The sequence below is a fragment of the Triticum aestivum genome, chromosome 3A (genome assembly GCF_018294505.1).
Source record: "Triticum aestivum cultivar Chinese Spring chromosome 3A, IWGSC CS RefSeq v2.1, whole genome shotgun sequence".
NCBI classification, from domain to species: domain Eukaryota; kingdom Viridiplantae; phylum Streptophyta; class Magnoliopsida; order Poales; family Poaceae; genus Triticum; species Triticum aestivum.
In genome coordinates, this window is record NC_057800.1 from 368,703,003 (window position 1) to 368,717,667 (window position 14,665).

A 14,665-nucleotide genomic window follows, 5' to 3' on the forward strand; every position below is an offset into this window, starting at 1 on the left:
ATCTAGAGGCAGCATCGATCGGCTTCAGTTAGCAGAAGTAGCGAAGGAATCGCTCGATCGGGTTCACTTAACAGCCATCGATCGATCACTCGGGTTCAGTAACACATAGCCTGCAGTGCAATCGCTCGGGTTCAGTTAGAGCCCAACGCCTCGCTCGGGTTCAGTTAGCGCCAACGCCTCACACACACGCCCGTATGTGTACGAGAGAAACGAGTATCGCTCGGCCCCCGACCTCCCACCGTAACCAGGAACTCCCCGAAATTTTCCTCCCCCTCGCTTCTACCATGATTTTTTCCGTCATGGACGGCCAAAAGAATGTCATGCAGCTGCGTCTCCGGCCCGCCCAGGACGAAAAGCCCATTTTCTATCATGATTTTTTGTCATGGAAGTAGGAGCCCACCACATCTATGATGATACCGGGTTTTGTCACAATTATCATCATAGAAGTGTCATATGTATGACAGAAAAAAAAATCGTTCGGCCCAAAATGTCACGGATGTGTCTTTTTTTGTAGTGAGATCTTGTCTACATCATGCCATCGTTCTTATTGCATTACTCCATTTTTCCATAGCTCAATACACTAGATGCATGTTGAATAGCGATCGATGTGTGGAGTAATAGTAGTAGATGTAGGCAGGAGTCGGTCTACTAATCTTGGACGTGATGCATATATACATGATCATTATCTTGGATATTGTCATAATTATTTACTTTTCTATCAATTGCCCAACAGTAATTTGTAGCCACTAGTGAAATCTACGCCCCCGAGTCTATTTTTCAGCATATACTTTTAGATTCATATTGCCAATTGCCTTTTCTTTTATTTGCTTCTTTTATTTTCAGATATGTATTATCAAAAACCCAAAAATACCTTGCTGCATTTTATTTAATTTTATTTGCATCTATCAATCTACTACAATTTTATCCTATCCTCACGTCACTTTTTGGCACCGCTACCCGAAAGGGATTGACAACCCGTTTAACGCGTTGGGTTGCAAGTATTTGTTTTTTGTGTGCATGTTCCGTTTACGTAGTGTTGTGTGGTTCTCTTACTTGTTCAATAACCTTGGTCTCATCACTGAAGGAAATACCTTATCGTTGATGTGTTGCATCCTCCCTTATTCCTTGGGGAAACCCTGATGCATGTCAAGAGACATCACGTAGCTAGGTGATTATAAAGATGCTGAACAGGTATGGCATATATCGACATTAGGATTTGTCACTCCCAGTATCGGAGAAGTATCTCTGGGCCCTCTCGGTAATACACATCATAAGATTGCAAGAAAATGACTAAGCAGTTTAGTCACGAGGTGATGTATTATGGAACTAGTAAAGAGACTTGCCGGTAACGAGATTGAACTAGGTATGAAGATACCGACGATCGAATCTCGGACAAGTAACATACCGATAGACAAAGGGAATAATGTACGTTATCATAATGGTTCAACCAATAAAGATCTTCATAGAATATGTAGGAGCCAATATGGGCATCCAGGTTCCGCTATTGGTTATTGACCGGAAAGGTGTCTCGATCATGTCTACATAGTTCTCGAACCCATAGGGTCCACATGCTTAACGTTAGATGACGATATTGTATTATATGAGTTATGTGATTTGGTGACTGAATGTTGTTCGGAGTCTCGGATGAGATCACGAACATGACGAGGAGTCTCGAAATGGTTCAGAGGTCAAGATTCATATATAGGACGTTAGTATTGGGACACCGAAAGTGTTTCGGGGGTACCAGGTACTTATCGGGTCACCGGAAGGGGTTCCGGGCACCCCCGGCAAAAGATATGGGCCTAATGGGCCAAGAGGGGAAACGCACCAGCCACCATGGGTTGTTGTGCCCCCCATATGGGCCGAACCAGAGGAGAAGGAAAGAGGGGAAGGGAGAAGGAAAGGGGGGATTCGGCCTCCCCCTTCCTCCCCCCCCCTCCTCTTTTCTTCCCCATCCGTTAAATAAGGAAGGGGGGCGACCGGCCAAGGAGGAACTCAAGTAGGATTCGGTCCTACTTGGGGCGCCTCCTGGCCTCTCTCCTCTCCTCCCCACCTATATATATGGGGGCGCTCCTAGCACACACCAGACAATTGCCTAGCCGTGTGCGGCACCCCCCTCCACCGTTTACACCCTCGGTCATATTTTCGTAGTGCTTAGGTGAAGCCATGCAAGGATCACTTCACCATCACTGTCACCATGCTGTCGTGCTGACGGAACTCATCTACTACCTCGACGTCGTGCTGGATCAAGAAGGCAAGGGATCTCACCGAGCTAAATGTGTGTAGAATGCGGAGGTGTCGTGTGTTCTGTTCTTGGTCGGTTGAAGCACAAAGAAGTTCGACTACATCAACCGCGTTGAGAAATGCTTCCGCTTACGGTCTACGAGGGTACGTAGACACACTCTCCCCCTCGTTGCTATGCATCTCCATGGATAGATCATTGTGTGTGCGTAGATTTTTTTTCCATGCAACGATTCCCAACAGTGGCATCCTGAGCTAGGTATATGTGTACATGATATGCACGAGTAGAACACAAAGAGTTGTGGGCGGTGATAGTCATACTACTTACCACCAACATCTTATTTTGATTCGAAGGTATTGTGGGATGATGCGGCCCCGACCAACCTTACATGTCCATGCACATGAGACCGGTTCCACCGATAGACATGCAACTAGTTTTGCATATTAGGCCAACCTTTGGCAGATGGAAAGCCAAATTCATCCATGACATTACTCTGCACTCTTATAGGATTTAGGCCTCGATCAAGCAATCTCTCCTGGACTGGATTAATGCTTTGCCTTAATCATGTGGCACATGCTGTTGTATATTTGTATATTTGTATATTTGTATATTTGTACAGGTATAGGTAGGTCTCCTGTCTCATAGTTAGTCTTACCTTTGAACTTCTTTGTACTTTTTGGGCCAAGTTTTAATAAAGGTTGTGGGGCTGTTGCCTCACAGTGTTCAGTCAAAAAAAACTAGTTTTGCATAAAGGTGGCTGGTGGGTGTCTGTTTCTCCTACTTTAGTTGAATCAAATTTGACTATGGCCAGTCCTCGAAGAAGGTTAAAACATCAAACTTGACGAAACACCATTGTGCTTCGATGTGTAGGTAAGAACGGTTCTTGCTAGAAGCCCGTAGCAACCACGTAGAACTTGCAACAACAAAGTAGAGGACGTCTAACTTGTTTTTGCAGGACATGTTGTGATGTGACATGGTCAAGACATGATGTGATATATGGTATTGTGAGATGATCATGTTTTGTAAAAGTTATCAGCAACCGGCAGCAGTCTTATGGTTGTCTCTTTATTGTACGAAATGCAAACGCCATGTAATTGCTTTACTTTATCACTATGCGTTAGCGATAGTTGTAGAAGCAATATTTGGTGAGACGTCCACGACGCAACGATGGAGATCAAGGTGTCGAGCCAGTGATGATGGAGATCATGACGATGCTTTGGAGATGGACATCAAAAGCACAAGATGATGATGGCCATATCATGTCACATATTTTGATTGCATGTGATGTTTATCTTTTATGCATCTCATTTTTCATAGTACAGCGGTATCATTATAAGATGATCCCTTAACTAAATTTCAAGGTAAAAGTGTTCTCCCCGAGTATGCACCGTTGCTACAGTTCATCGTGTTGAGACACCATGTGATGATCGGGTGTGATAGACTCTACGTTCACATACAACGGGTGCAAGACAATTTTGCACATACGGAATACTTGGGTTAAACTTGACGAGCCTAGCATGTACAGACATGCCCTCGGAACACTGGAGACCGAATGGTCGAACGTGAATCATATAGTAGATATGATCAACATAGAGATGTTTACCATTGATGACTACTCCTCTCACGTGATGATCGGACATGGATTAGTTGATTTGGATCATGTATCATTTAGATGACTTGAGGGATGTCTATCTAAGTGGGAGTTCTTAAGTAATTTGATTAATTGAACTTAATTTATCATGAACTTAGTCCTGATAGTATTTGCATATCTATGTTGTAGATCAATGGCCCATGCTACCATTCCCCTGAATTTTAATGCATTCCTAGAGAAAGCTATGCTGAAAGATGATGGTAGCAACTACACGGACGAGGTCTGTAACTTCAGGATTATCCTCATTGCTGCATAGAGGAATTATGTCCTTGATGCACTGCTAGGTGAAAGGCCTGCTGCAGGAGCAGATGCTGATGTTTTGAATGTCTGGCAAGCTCGATCTGATGACTACTTGATAGTTCAGTGTGCCATGCTTTACGGCTTAGAATCGGGACTTCAAAGACGTTTTGAACATCATGGAGCATATGAGATGTTCCAAGAGTTGAAGTTAATATTTCAAGAAAATGCCCAAGTTGAGAGATATGAAGTCTCCAACAAGTTCTATAGCTGCAAGATGGAGGAGAACAGTTCTGTCAAAAACACATACTCAAAATGTCTGGGTATCATAATCACTTGACTCAACTAGGAGTTAATCTTCCAGATGATAGTGTTATTGACAGAGTTCTTCAATCACTGACACCAAGCTACAAAGGCTTCATGATGAACTATAATATGAAAGGGATGGAGAAGACAATTCCCGAGCTCTTCGCAATGCTCAAAGCTGCGGAGGTAGAAATCAAGAAGGAGCATCAAGTGTTGATGGTTAACAACACCACTAGTTTGAACAAAAAGGGCAAGGGTAAGAAGGGGAACTTCAAGAAGAATGGCAAGCAAGTTGCCACTCCCGGGAAGAAGCCCAAAGCTAGACCCAAGCCTGAAACCGAGTGCTTCTACTGCAAAGGGACTAGTCACTAGAAGCGGAACTGCCCCAAGTATTCGGCGGATAAGAAGGATGGCAAAGTGAACAAAGGTATATTTGATATACATGTTATTGATGTGTACCTTCCTAATGCTCATAGTAGCGCCTGGGTATTTGATACTGGTTCGGTTACTCATATTTGTAACTCGAAACAAGATCTACGGATTAAACGAAGATTGGCTAAGGACGAGGTGATGATGCGCGTCGGGAATGGTTCAAAGGTCAATGTGATCGCCATCGGCACACTACCTCTACATTTACCTTCGAGATTAGTTTTAGACCTGAATAATTGTTATTTGGTGCCAGCGTTCAGCATGAACAATATATCTGGAATTTGTTTTGTGCGAGACGGTTCTTCATTTAAATAATATAATAATGGTTGTTTTATTTATATGAGTAATATCTTAAGGTCATGTACCCTTGAAGAGTGATCTATTTCTGTTGAATCTCGATTGCGGTGATACACATATTCATAATATGAAGGAAATATGCCCTAGAGGCAATAATAAAGTTATTATTTATTTCCTTATATCATGATAAATGTTTATTATTCATGCTAGAATTGTATTAACCGGAAACATAATACATGTGTGAATACATACACAAACAGAGTATCACTAGTATGCCTCTACTTGACTAGCTCGTTGATCAAAGATGGTTATGTTTCCTAACCATAGACATGAGTTGTCATTTGATTAATGGGATCACATCATTAGGAGAATGATGTGATTGACATGACCCATTCCGTTAGCTTAGCACACGATCGTTTAGTATGTTGCTATTGCTTTCTTCATGACTTATACATGTTCCTATGACTATGAGATTATGCAACTCCCGTTTACCGGAGGAACACTTTGTGTTCTACCAAATGTCACAACGTAACTGGGTGATTATAAAGGTGCTCTACAGGTGTCTCCGAAGGTACATGTTGGGTTGGCGTATTTCGAGATTAGGATTTGTCACTTCGATTGTCGGAGAGGTATCTCTAGGCCCTCTCGGTAATACACATCACTTAAGCCTTGCAAGCATTGCAACTAATGAGTTAGTTGCAGGATGATGTATTAGGAACGAGTAAAGAGACTTGCCGGTAACGAGATTGAACTAGGTATTGAGATATCGACGATCGAATCTCCGGCAAGTAACAAACCGATGACAAAGGGAACAACGTATGTTGTTATGTGGTCTGACCGATAAAGATCTTCGTAGAATATGTAGGAGCCAATATGAGAATCTAGGTTCCGCTATTGGTTATTGACCAGAGACGTGTCTCGGTCATGTCTACATAGTTCTCGAACCCGTAGGGTCCGCACGCTTAAAGTTCGGTGACGATCGTAATTAGGGTTTTTGTGTTTTGATGTACCGAAGGTTGTTCGGAGTCCCGGATGTGATCACGGACATGACTAGGAGTCTCGAAATGGTCGAGACATAAAGATTGATATATTGTAAGCCTATATTTGGATATCCGAATCGTTCCGGGTGAAATCGGGATTTTACCGGAGTAACGGGGGTTACCGGAACCCCCCCGGCGGTTAATGGGCCTACATGGGCCCTAAGGGAGAAGAGGAGGGCCGGCCAGGGCAGGCCGCGCGCCCCCTCCCCCCTAGTCCGAATAGGACAAGGAAGGGGGGGCCCTTTCCTCTTTCCCCCTTCCCTTTTCCTTCTCCAACAAGGCAAGAGGGGGGAGTCCTACTCCCGATGGGAGTAGGACTCCTCCAGGCGCACCCCTAGGGGCCGTCCACACCTCCCCCCTCCCTCCTTTACATACGGGGGAAAGGGGGCACCCCATGACACACAAGTTGATCTTCGTGATTGTTCCTTAGCCGTGTGCGGTGCCCCCTTCCACCATATTCCATCTCGGTCATATCGTAGCGGTGCTTAGGCGAAGCCCTGCGTCGGTAGAACATCACCACCGTCATCACGCCGTCGTGCTGATGAAACTTTCCCTCAACACTCGGCTGGATCGGAGCTCGAGGGACGTCACCGAGTTGAACGTGTGCAGAACTCGGAGGTGCCGTACGTTCGGTACTTGGATCGGTCAGATCGGGAAGACGTACGACTACTTCCTCCATGTTGTGTCAACGCTTCCGTTGCTGGTCTACGAGGGTACGTAGACAACACTCTCCCCTCTTGTTGCTATGCATCACCATGATCTTGCGTGCACGTAGGAATTTTTTTGAAATTACTACGTTCCCCAGCAGTGGCATCCGAGCCAGGTTTTATGCGTTGATGTTATATGCACGAGTAGAACACAAGTGAGTTGTGGGCGATATAAGTCATACTGCTTACCAGCATGTCATACTTTGGTTCGGCGGTATTGTTGGATGAAGCGGCCCAGACCGACATTACGCGTACGCTTACGCGAGACTGGTTCTACCGACGTGCTTTGCACACAGGTGGCTGGCGGGTGTCAGTTTCTCCAACTTTAGTTGAATCGAGTGTGGCTACGCCCGGTCCTTGCGAAGGTTAAAACAGCACCAACTTGACAAACTATCGTTGTGGTTTTGATGCGTAGGTAAGAACGGTTCTTGCTAAGCCCGTAGCAGCCACGTAAAACTTGCAACAACAAAGTAGAGGACGTCTAACTTGTTTTTGCAGGGCATATTGTGATGTGATATGGTCAAGACATGATGCTAAATTTTATTGTATGAGATGATCATGTTTTGTAACCGAGTTATCGGCAACTGGCAGGAGCCATATGGTTGTCGCTTTATTGTATGCAATGCAATCGCGCTGTAATACTTTACTTTATCACTAAGCGGTAGCGATAGTCATGGAAGCATAAGATTGGCGAGACGACAACGATGCTACGATGGAGATCAAGGTGTCGCGCTGGTGACGATGGTGATCATGACGGTACTTCGGAGATGGAGATCACAAGTACAAGATGATGATGGCCATATCATATCACTTATATTGATTGCATGTGATGTTTATCTTTTATGCATCTTATCTTGCTTTGATTGACGGTAGCATTATAAGATGATCTCTCACTAAATTTCAAGATAAAAGTGTTCTCCCTAAGTATGCACCGTTGCCAAAGTTCGTCGTGCCCAGACACCACATGATGATCGGGTGTGATAAGCTCTACGTCCATCTACAACGGGTGCAAGATAGTTTTGCACACACAGAATACTCAGGTTAAACTTGACGAGCCTAGCATATGCAGATATTGCCTTGGAACACTGAGACCGAAAGGTCGAGCGTGAATCATATAGTAGATATGATCAAAATATTGATGTTCACCATTGAAAGCTACTCCATTTCACGTGATGATCGGTTATGGTTTAGTTGACTTGGATCACGTGATCACTTAGAAGATTAGAGGGATGTCTTTCTAAGTGGGAGTTCTTAAGTAATATGATTAATTAAACTTAAATTTATCATGAACTTAGTACCTGATAGTATCTTGCTTGTCTATGTTTGGTTGTAGATAGATGGCCCATGTTGTTGTTTCGTTGAATTTTAATGCGTTCCTTGAGAAAGCAAAGTTGAAAGATGATGGTAGAAATTACACGGACTGGGTCGGTAACTTGAGGATTATCCTCATTGCTGCACAGAAGAATTACGTCCTGGAAGCAACGCTGGGTGCCAGGCCTGCAGCTGGAGTAACGCCAGATGTTATGAACGTCTGGCAGAGCAAAGCTGATGACTACTCGATAGTTCAGTGTGCCATGATTTACGGCTTAGAATCGGGACTTCAACGATGTTTTGAACGTCATGGAGCGTATGAGATGTTCCAGGAGTTGAAGTTAATATTTCAAGCAAATGCCCGGATTGAGAGATATGAAGTCTCCAATAAGTTCTATAGCTGCAAGATGGAGGAGAATAGTTCTGTCAGTGAACATATACTCAAAATGTCTGGGTATCATAATCACTTGACTCCACTGGGAGTTAATCTTCCTGTTGATAGTGTCATTAACAGAGTTCTTCAATCACTGCCACCAAGCTATAAGAGCTACATGATGAACTATAACATGCAAGGGATGGATAAGATGATTTCCGAGCTCTTCGCAATGCTAAAAGCTGCGGTGGTAGAAATCAAGAAGGAGCATCAAGTGTTGATGGTCAACAAGACCGCCAGTTTCAAGAAAAAGGGCAAAGGGAAGAAGAAGAAGGGGAACTTCAAGAAGAACAGCAAACAAATTGCTGCTCAGGAGAAGAAACCCAAATCTGGACCTAAGCCTGAAACTAAGTGCTTCTACTACAATCAGACTGGACGCTAGAAGCGGAACTGCCACAAGTGTTTGGCGGATAAGAAGGATGGCAAGGTGAACAAAGGTATATGTGATATACATGTTATTGATGTGTACCTTACTAGAGCTCGCAGTAGCACCTGGGTATTTGATATTGGTTCTGTTTCTATTATTTGCAACTCGAAATAGGGACTACGGATTAAGCGAACACTGGCGAAGGACGAGGTGACGATGCGCGTGGGAAATGGTTCCAAAGTCAATGTGATCATAGTTGGCACGCTACCTCTACATCTACCTTCAGGATTAGTATTAGACCTAAATAATTGTTACTTAGTGCCAGCGTTGAGCATGAACATTATATCTAGATCTTGTTTGATGTGAGATTGTTATTCATTTAAATCAGAGAATAATGGTTGTTCTATTTATATGAGTAATATCTTTTATGGTCATGCACCCTTGAAGAGTGGTCTATTTTTGATGAATCTCGATAGTAGTGATACACATATTCATAATGTTGAAGCCAAAAGATGCAGAGTTGATAATGATAGTGCAACTTATTTGTGGCACTGCCGTTTAGGTCATATCGGTGTAAAGCGCATGAAGAAACTCCATACTGATGGACTTTTGGAATCACTTGATTATGAATCACTTGGTACTTCCGAACCGTGCCTCATGGGCAAGATGACTAAAATGCCCTTCTCCGGTACTATGGAGAGAGCAACAGACTTGTTGGAAATCATACATACAGATGTATGTGGTCCGATGAATGTTGAGGCTCGTGGCAGATATCGTTATTTTCTCACCTTCACAGATGATTTAAGCAGATATGGGTATATCTACTTAATGAAGCATAAGTCTGAAACATTTGAAAAGTTCAAAGAATTTCTGAGTGAAGTTGAAAATCATCGTAACAAGAAAAAATAAAGTTTCTACGATCGAATCGTGGAGGAGAATATTTGAGTTACAAGTTTGGTCTACATTTGAAACAATGCGGAATAGTTTCGCAACTCACGCCACCTAGAACACCACAGCGTAATGGTGTGTCCGAACGTCGTAATCGAACTTTATTAGATATGGTGCGATCTATGATGTCTCTTACTGATTTACCACTATCGTTTTGGGGTTATGCTTTAGATACGGCTGCATTCACGTTAAATAGGGCACCATCGAAATCCATTGAGACGACGCCTTATGAACTATGGTTTGGCAAGAAACCAAAGTTGTCATTTCTGAAAGTTTGGGGCTCTGATGCTTATGTGAAAAAGCTTCAACCTGATAAGCTCGAACCCAAATCGGAGAAATGTGTCTTCATAGGATACCCAAAGGAGACTATTGGGTACACCTTCTATCACAGATCCGAAAGCAAGACATTCGTTGCTAAGAATGGATCCTTTCTAGAGAAGGAGTTTCTCTTGAAAAAAGTGAGTGGGAGGAAAATAGAACTTGATGAGGTAATTGTACCTGCTCCCTTATTGGAAAGTAGTTCATCACAGAAACTGGTTCCTGTGACGCCTACACCAATTAGTGAGGAAGTTAATGACGATGATCATGAAACTTCAGATCAAGTTATTGCTGAACCTCGTAGATCAACCAGAGTAAGATCCGCACCAGATTGGTACGGTAATCCTATTTTGGAAGTCATGTTACTAGACCATGATGAACCTACGAACTATGAAGAAGCGATGGTGAGCCCAGATTCTGCAAAATTGCTTGAAGCCATGAAATCTAAGTGGGATCCATGTATGAGAACAAAGTGTGGACTTTGGTTGACTTGCCCGTTGATCGGCAAGCCATTGAGAATAAATGGATCTTCAAGAAGAAGACTGACACTGACAGTAATGTTACTGTTTATAAAGCTCGACTTGTTGCAAAAGGTTTTCGACAAGTTCAAGGGATTGACTACGATGAGACCTTCTCACCCATAGCGATGCTTAAGTCTGTCCAAATCATGTTAGCAATTGCCGCATTTTATGATTATGAAATTTGGCAAATGGATGTAAAAATTGCATTCCTGAATGGATTTCTGGATTAAGAGTTGTATATGATGCAACTAGAAGGTTTTGTCGATCCAAAGGGAGCTAACAAAGTATGCAAGCTCTAGCGATCCATTTATGGACTGGTGCAAGCCTCTCAGAGTTGGAATAAACGCTTTGATAGTGTGATCAAAGCATTTGGTTTTATACAGACTTTTGGAGAATTCTGTATTTACAAGAAAGTGAGTGGGAGCTCTGTAGCATTTCTGATATTATATGTGGATGACATATTGTTGATTGGAAATGATATAGAATTTCTCAATAGCATAAAGGGATACTTGAATAAGAGTTTTTCAATGAAAGACCTCGGTGAAGCTGCTTATATATTGGGCATCAAGATCTATAGAGAAAATCAAGATGCTTAATTGGACTTTCACAAAGCACATACCTTGACAAAGTTTCGAAGAAGTTCAAAATGGATCAAGCAAAGAAAGGGTTCTTGCCTGTGTCACAAGGTGTGAAGTTGAGTAAGACTCAATGCCCGACCACTCCAGAAGATAGAGAGAAGATGAAAGATGTTCCCTATGCTTCAGCCATAGGCTCTATCATGTATGCAATGCTTTGTACCAGACCTGATGTGTGCCTTGCTATAAGTCTAGCAGGGAGGTACCAAAGCAATCCAGGAGTGGATCACTGGACAGCGGTCAAGAACATCCTGAAATACCTGAAAAGGACTAAGGATATGTTTCTCGTTTATGGAGGTGACAAAGAGCTAGTCATAAATGGTTACGTTGATGCAAGCTTTGACACTGATCCGGACAATTCTAAATCGAAAACAGGATACGTGTTTACATTGAACGGTGGAGCTGTCAGTTGGTGCAGTTCTAAACAAATCGTCGTGGCGGGATCTACATGTGAAGCAGAGTACATAGCTGCTTCGGAAGCAGCGAATGAAGGAGTCTGGATGAAGGAGTTCATATCCGATCTAGGTGTCATACCTAGTGCATCGGGTCCAATGAAATTTTTTTGTGACAATACTGGTGCAATTGCCTTGGCGAAGGAATCCAGATTTCACAAGAGAACCAAGCAAATCAAGAGACGCTTCAATTCCATCCGGGATCTAGTCCAGGTGGGAGACATAGGAATTTGCAAGATACATACGGATCTGAATGTTGCAAACCCATTGACTAAGCCTCTTCCACGAGCAAAACATGATCAGCACCAAGACTCCACGGGTGTTCGAATCATTACTGTGTAATCTAGATTATTGACTCTAGTGCAAGTGGGAGACTGAAGGAAATATGCCCTCGAGGCAATAATAAAGTCATTATTTATTTCCTTATATCATGATAAATGTTTATTATTCATGCTAGAATTGTATTAACCTGAAACATAATACTTGTGTGAATACATAGACAAACAGAGTGTCACTAGTATGCCTCTACTTGACTAGCTCATTGATCAAAGATGGTTAAGTTTCCTAACCATAGACATGAGTTGTCATTTGATTAACGGGATAACATCATTAGGAGAATGATGTGGTTGACATGACCCATTCCGTTAGCTTAGCACACGATCGTTTAGTATGTTGCTATTGCTTTGTTCATGACTTATACATGTTCCTATGGCTATGAGATTATGCAACTCTCGTTTACCGAAGGAACACTTTGTGTGCTACCAAACATCACAACGTAAGTGGGTGATTATAAAGGTGCTCAACAGGTGTCGAGATTAGGATTTATCACTTCGATTGTCAGAGAGGTATCTCTGGGCCCTCTCGGTAATACACATCACTTAAGCCTTGCAAGCATTGCAACTAATGAGTTAGTTGCGGGATGATGTATTACGGAACGAGTAAAGAGACTTGCCGGTAACGAGATTGAACTAGGTATTGAGATATCGACGATCAAATCTTGGGCAAGTAACATACCGATGACAAAGGGAACAACGTATGTTGTTATGCAGTATGACCGATAAAGATCTTCGTAGAATATGTAGGAGCCAATATGAGCATCCAGGTTCCGCTATTGGTTATTGACCGGAGATGTGTCTCGGTCATGTCTACATAGTTCTCGAACCCGTAGGGTCTGCACGCTTAAAGTTCAGTGACGATCGTAATTAGAGTTTTTGTGTTTTGATGTACCAAAGGTTGTTCGGAGTCCCGGATGTGATCACGGACATGACGAGGAGTCTCTAAATGATCGATACATAAAGATTGATATATTGGAAGCCTATATTTGGATATCGGAATCGTTCTGGGTGAAATCGGGATTTTACCGGAGTACCGGGGGGTTACCGGACCCCCCCCCCCGGGGGGGTGTTAATGGGCCTACATGGGCTCTAAGGGAGAAGAGGAGGGCCGGCCAGGGCAGGCCGCGCGCCCCCTCCCCCCTAGTCCGAATAGGACAAGGAAGGGGGGTCGCGCCCCCCTTTCCTCTTTCCCCCTTCCCCTTTCCTTGTCCAACAAGGCAAGAGGGAGGAGTCCTACTCCCGGTGGGAGTAGGACTCCTCCAGGCGCACCCCTAGGGGCCGGCCGCACCTCCCCCCTCCCTCCTTTATATACGGGGGCAAGGGGGCACCCCATGACACACAAGTTGATCTTCGTGATCGTTCCTTAGCCGTGTGCGGTGCCCCCTTCCACCATATTCCACCTCGGTCATATCATAGCGGTGCTTAGGCGAAGCCCTGCGTCGGTAGAACATCATCACTGTCATCACGCCGTCGTGCTGACAAAACTCTCCCTCAACACTCGGCTGCATCGGAGCTCGAGGGGCGTCACCGAGTTGAACGTGTGCAGAACTCGGAGGTGCCGTACATTCGGTACTTGGGTCGGTCGGATCGGGAAGACGTACGACTACTTCCTCTATGTTGTGTCAACACTTCCGTTGCCGGTCTACGAGGGTACGTAGACAACACTCTCCCCTCTTGTTGCTATGCATCACCATGATCTTGCGTGTGCGTAGGAATTTTTTTAAAATTACTACGTTCCCCAACATAATATTGATGCCAAAAGTGCAACATATTTGTGGCACCGCCTTTTAGGTCATATTGGTGTAAAGCGCATGAAGAAACTCCACGCAGATGGACTTTTGGAATCACTTGATTATGAATCATTCGATACTTGCGAACCATGCTTAATGGGCAAGATGACTAAAACTCCATTCTCCGGAACAATGGAGCGAGCCAATGACTTACTGGAAATAAGACATACCGATGTATGCAGTCCGATGAGTGTTGAGGCACGTGGCGGGTATCATTATTTTCTGACCTTCACAGATGATTTGAGGTGATATGGGTATATCTACTTAGTGAAACACAAGTCTGAAACATTTGAAAAGTTCAAAGAATTTCAGAGTTAAGTGGAGAATCATCGTAATAAGAAAATAAAGTTTCTACGATCTGATCGTGAAGGCATATTTTGAGTTACGAGTTTTGCCTTCATTTAAAACAATGTGGAATAGTTTCACAACTCATGCCACCTGGAACACCACAACGTAATGGTGTGTCCGAACGTCGTAACCGTACTTTATTAGATATGGTGTGATCTATGATGTCTCTTGCCGATTTACCACTATCATTTTGGGGTTATGCATTACAGACAACTGCATTCATGTTAAATAGGGCACCGTCTAAATCCATTGAGACGACACCGTATGAACTGTGGTTTGGCAAGAAACCTAAGTTGTC